Source organism: Anopheles merus, chromosome 2L, assembly GCF_017562075.2.
Source record: "Anopheles merus strain MAF chromosome 2L, AmerM5.1, whole genome shotgun sequence".
Classification (NCBI taxonomy): domain Eukaryota; kingdom Metazoa; phylum Arthropoda; class Insecta; order Diptera; family Culicidae; genus Anopheles; species Anopheles merus.
Genome location: NC_054083.1, coordinates 20,301,635 through 20,307,634, shown reverse-complemented (window position 1 = coordinate 20,307,634; position 6,000 = coordinate 20,301,635).

Sequence of the window (6,000 nt, the reverse complement as noted above, 5' to 3'; positions counted from 1 at the left end):
TTCTTCGTTTTTGTTACTTTAGCTTTAAACGAGCGTCAGGATGCCTCTTAAAAGGGATTAAATGTCTGCAGCCCGATGACGATGACTGTTCAGAACCAGTGCGCAGTGGCAGTTTCAACTGCGCCAACGCCCTTCCAGGGGTCCTTGTGTGCGTTGCTTGCACCACTCGATAGGGTCTCTTAACCCAGGGAGTGACTTTTGGATCTCGTTCCCACGTGTGTGGGTGAGCAAGCAAAGGATGTCTAGACAACGGCCGTTATTTGATTGATTTGTTACGATGATCTGACAGATTTGCTTTTAGTGTTTTCTGTCTCGGATCTTATCACAGGACACAATGAGGCAGATGTACGTTTATACCGTGAGAAGTGTGTGCAAGAAGTTCAGGATTTTACTGACGTTAGCGTGTGATGCATTAGTTCCGTCACACCGAATAATAAGCTACCAAAGGCGTCTTAAAAGATCCTTCAAAGTAATAACATAAAGCAAAGGAGCTTAATACACCTTCTCCCTAGACCTTCACACTGGTTCTCTGAGCAGGGTGTGGTGTTCGAGTTGAACTCGTTAGTGATGTTATTACCAAAGTGTTCTCCGTGCCGTTTAGAGGATGAAGAAATCTAGCAAGCGTGTACCAACCCCATACGTACGAGTCCAATGTCCATTGAACTTGAGGTGAACCTGGCAGTGTTGTAAACGAGACCAGGTGGTCATAAATATATCTCCCACTCCCCATCTTTAACTTCTCGTGAGTGGGTTTGGCGAACAGCACGCCCCGCAAACTCACGCTTTAAGTGAACGGCAGAACATTGAGAGTTTTAGGTTCTACCCCGTGCTGGACACACGATTTAACCACTCAGATAGGAGGAGGATAGCAGGACGGAGGAGTCACCGATCCGTACTGGTAAGACTCTTGTGATCTGCATACGTAAGCGTGCCCTGCCACGAACGGACGGTGATTTGCAGGAATGAACAACTACGGGGCCAGTGTACACGATCTATTGGGGGAGCTTTGGAGCGGCATGTTTGTTCGATCGCATCGCCCACGGAAAACTGGGGGTGCCAACGTTCTTGAGCCGGTAGTCTTGTGCGCGTGGGCTATGCCAGCAGCGACAGGGGTCCGACCGAAGGACAGACCATCGGCAGAGACACAGTAGCGTCGGTTCGGACAGCAAATCGTGCAGCAGGCCGCGAAATTTCAAGTCCATTCGATCAATCATACGCTCACAGTCGGTGACGGTCGTGTCACTGGGTGGCGAGACGAGACAGCTCACCACGTGATCACCAATCATGGAGAGTTTGGCGGGCAGGAGGTTGTTTAGTCTAGGCTACGGTAAAAACCTTTCGCTTTGAGGGATTTTTTTTTAGTTTATGAATGGGAGAGTTGCGTTGCCTTACGAAATATCTTGGAAATAGGCTCTATTGCTCGAGCACGTGTGAAGCACACCGCTCCGCTGTGTAAGCATTACGGAGGGTTGCGCTTTTATAGCGACGACGTGTGAATTCATCACTCCGGCAATCACGCATCCCAAAAGCCTGTAAGTGATTCATGTAGCAAACCCTCACTCCTGCCGGTAACATATATCCCAACAGCGCCAACTTCCCAACAAGTGGTGTGTACTGACCGCCTTGGAATGGTGGCGCATTCTGTGTAAACGATGACGACAGCTGTTGAATCTTAATTGCTCAGGCAGTGGTTCGTTGGGATCTTCCCGGAACATCATCATCATCATCCTTATGATCGTGTCGTGGCCATTTTTGTAGCTCCATACCACGCTGGAACCGGCCCGCGTAACCCGCTGACTCATAAAACGTGCGCCGTCGTCCGGCAGTTCCTGCGTGTGACACGGATGCCAGTGTCTCGGCGTAACCATATTTGCGTTTGATTAAATCCGGCCCTGCAAGGCAAGGACAAGTTTGTGCTGCGTCGCGTGCGTGCAGTTGAACTTTTGCCACTTTGTAACGCCGATCATGGCAAGTGACGGTGTACGGTGAGGCGCCATACGCAAAAAAAAAATCCGGTTCCTCGAGAAAAAGGTGACAAATGGCTCAGCATTTTTATCCAACCACATGCCACATCCATCAACAAACCCTGTTCTTGCATGATCGGGGTGGAGAGAGGGCTAGTTGAGAAACTAGTCAATTAAAAAGCAGTCAACCATTCGCTTCCCATCCCATGTTCTCGCGACATCTTTCCCACAAGACACACCGACACGGAATTACACATCGGCCGGTGATCAGGTGTGTGGCGGTGGTGGTGGTGGTTAGTAATTACATTTCGTTTTGTGAAAGTATATACTACACATGGCGGAATGGAATTCCGTGAGCTATTTAGAAGCCCTCCCCTGCAGGGCTAACCTTTTAATTTTCGGCAGCAAAAGAGGAACCGTTGTTGATGCCATCAAATGCGAACCATCATCGTCGCCGCCAGTGGGGTTTATGTGTGTGTTTGGTAGATGGAGGGTTCTCACGCCACCGCTCTAGCTCCACGTGTGAGTGCGCGTATCGGTTTTGAAAGGCGTGCTTGGAGTGCGGAATAGTAGTGGCAAGCAGAATTGAAAATTAACAAAAAAAAAAAAACCGCGTCCAGATTTGACCCCTGCGAAGAGATGAACGCATTAGAAACACTTCATGCCGTTTCGATTGATTTTTTTGTTGTGTGCAGCGATCGATGTGTGAGATGCTTACTGGTTCATGTGCACAAACGCGGAAGTAAGACGCGATCATCTCATCGGCATAGTGTGGGAAGTGTGTTGGCCAGTGGCTCCCGGGGAACAAAGAAACGGAAGGAATCGGATAGGAAAACGATCCAGCTGCGCGCGATCGCTTTCAGTAACACAGCGTGTGTGTGTGGCTTTTTTACGTGCAAATAGAAAAATACTCTATAGAATTCAGTGGCAAAGCAAAACTATTAACTAAACCAACTCAATTTTTCTTTACAGGTGTGTGGTTCCGGTGTCCGTTTTTTTTCGCTCTCTGAGCGATTCGCTGCGTATGCGTAAACAAAACGCAACCATGTGTGTCTGTGTCGCAGTTCGAAGTAAAATTTACGAAGTAACCGCAAAGCTCATTACATCTTCGTGATTTACCTCCTCACAAGCGAACACACACCCACACACACGCAAGGAGTGGGGCACTCAAGGGTTGCTTGTATGTCATTCCGTTCCCACATCATCCCGGATGTTTCGCGCGTTCTGTTGGTGTAATTTATTCGTGTGTCTCCGCAAAAGGAAGAACGAGTTTGTTTTTTTTTTTTTCTCGTTCGTTGTGTTGCTCACCAACTCCCCCTTTGGGTGATCTTTCTGATCCATTAGATATTCGCCATCCTTCGGTCGCATCTACCCTGCTGCTGCATTGCATTAAGTGACAATCACATGGAAACATGAAATTAGAATAGAATCGTTTAGATAACGATTTTAAGTGGTGTTTAATCTTTCCTTTTTGCCTATTTTAGATCACAACGATTTTACTCGATTCGAATTTGGGATCGATATGTGTGTTTGTGTGGCTTTCACGTTAAACCTTCAATTGCTTCCAGTGCAGTTCCGGTTCTTGTTCCGGTTAGATGGCCGCGCCCGTCGATAATGCAGCATATTTTTATGCTTTATCGAAGACACAAACACACACACACACACACACACACACACACACACACACACACACACACACACACACACACACACCGAAGGAAGCAATACCATGCCGTAGTAGGAGGGCCCACCAGGTGATGCGCACGGCAGCATGCCACACGGTGACAGCGGCCGGTATTGAGCACGTGGAGGGCTTGGTTTTTATCAGCTTGACAAGTTTGTTTTTGTAGTCGATGAGGTACGGTATGTATGTACGGCAATGTCGTGCGGCGCGAGCGTAATCAAACGATCGTATCAGTAAACAGGAGCGACGGCGGATGGCGGTGGCGGCGGCAAAGGGAGAATATTGATTAGACAACAACGTACGGCGCGGATCGGTGTGTGCTGTCGAGGCGATAACAACAAGCGGCGGAGAGAGAGACCGACCGACCGACCGACCGTTCAATATCTATCGAGTCTCCTGTAAGCAACGTAACAACACACGGTCAGTTGTACTGTTGTAAGTGTAGCCGTCGTTGTCGTTGTCGTCGTTGGCGTCGCACGGTTTGAGATGGAAACGGTTTTGGCAACGTGTCCGCAGCACGCGTTTTTGCGCGTTCGCCAGAAGCACTCTCGGAGAGGCGGATGCGAAAAACCGGTACCACCATTAACACTTGTCGACTAATTTGTGCTAGCATGATCTCAGTGTTCATCCAGCGGCATCATCACCATCGTACAGATCTCGCAAAGGATGCGATGAGATTTGGAATAGTTTTAGAAAAGCGGCAATGACGAATAACGAACCCATCGCATAAATCGCTACCAGCTGGAAAGGTAAAGTTCGTTGCAGCTTGTCGATAAATTGAAATGTCAATATTGATACAAATTGGCACCCTTCAGGGGTGGCCTGCGGGCATACACGCACACACGTTCGAACGGCATGGAATGGCTATGGGTAAGTTGTCAGTGTGATCATCGTTGTGCGTCTGCTGCCCGTACTGTCCCAACATCGTTGGAGCAAAAAATCACGCCAACGGGAAGATGATGGGAAGTCGTCGTCCCTATCCTATCAATGCTCCCCCTCTTCTATGTTCTCTTCGTCAATGTTCTCTTTGGTTATCTAGCTGTATGAGTGTATTTTAAACGTCATAAAGCTAGCATACCGAAGTTAATAATTGACTGATACTCATCGATGGACTCACGTTAACGATTGCTACCGAGCAAGATCGCTTTACGCGGGACGGCGTTTCAGTGTGTTTGTGTGTGTGTGTGTATTTGAGCAATGCAAGGTGTGCTGGGGGTGTACAGTGAAATAGCAAAACCCGTAATCAAACGATACTGTGAGAGATGTGAGTGGAATAAATATTTAAAATCATACATCGAATAAATAAAACTAATACAGAACAAGCCGGTCTCATGGTACAGTCGTCAACTCGTACGACTTAACAACATGCCCGTCATGGGTTCAAGCCCCTAATAGACCGTGCCGCCATACGTAGGACTGACTATCCTGCTATGGGGGGAAATCAATAAGTCACTGAAAGCCAACCCCACAAGTGTGTTGGCAGGCCTTGACCGGCATCGGTTGTTGAGCCAAAGAAAAAAAAAATACAGAACAAGAACCATAAGCAATTGGCTTGTTATGCTGTTTTGAAAAAAATAAAATAAAATAAATAAAAACAGTGCATGTAAAAACAAATTATATACAATTGTGTAAACTTGTGTTTCTGATGTGTGTTTTGTACATAAAACCTCTAAAACGAACCGAAACTAGGCTTTTTTAAGCTCTTAGAAAGACAAGGGACAAGGATTAAACCCGTTTATTCAAATCAGTTACGGATATGGTCAAATGTTCCATTTGTGTTGGGTTCTAAATTTGAGCCAGCAGAACAAAAGCCTAATGTATATCGACTGTAGCAGCAGCAGAGTTGACGATCGAGTCACGTGATGCAATAAGTCTATTCAATGTAATATAAATAAAATTGGCACAATAGCAAGATATCCTTTATAGCGTGTATGGGGATAGCCCAGATGAAAATTGACCCAAGTCTGGCCTAATACTAGTCAGTTTGCCTCGTATGAGCCGACCAGTGAGCGGTATTTAATTAAAAAAAAATCAAAATCTACAATCTGCTAGACATTATTTGATTGAATATGTGATAAGATTATACCAAATGTGCGCACAAGATTTTATATTTGTAATTGGAAATGAATAAACTGGAAGGAAAACGAGAAAATGACAACATTGCGAACGGATTACCATAGGCTACTTACAAATTCTGATGAGCATTTCACCTCAACGAGCTTTCATTATGGTGGAAAGAAAGATTGTACATGCACCATATTTGCAGTAGTTGCATAGGCCCCTGAGAAATGTACTCTGTGCAAATATGACGAAACCCTCTTAGTCAGGCTCGAGTGGAACATTCTCAGAACA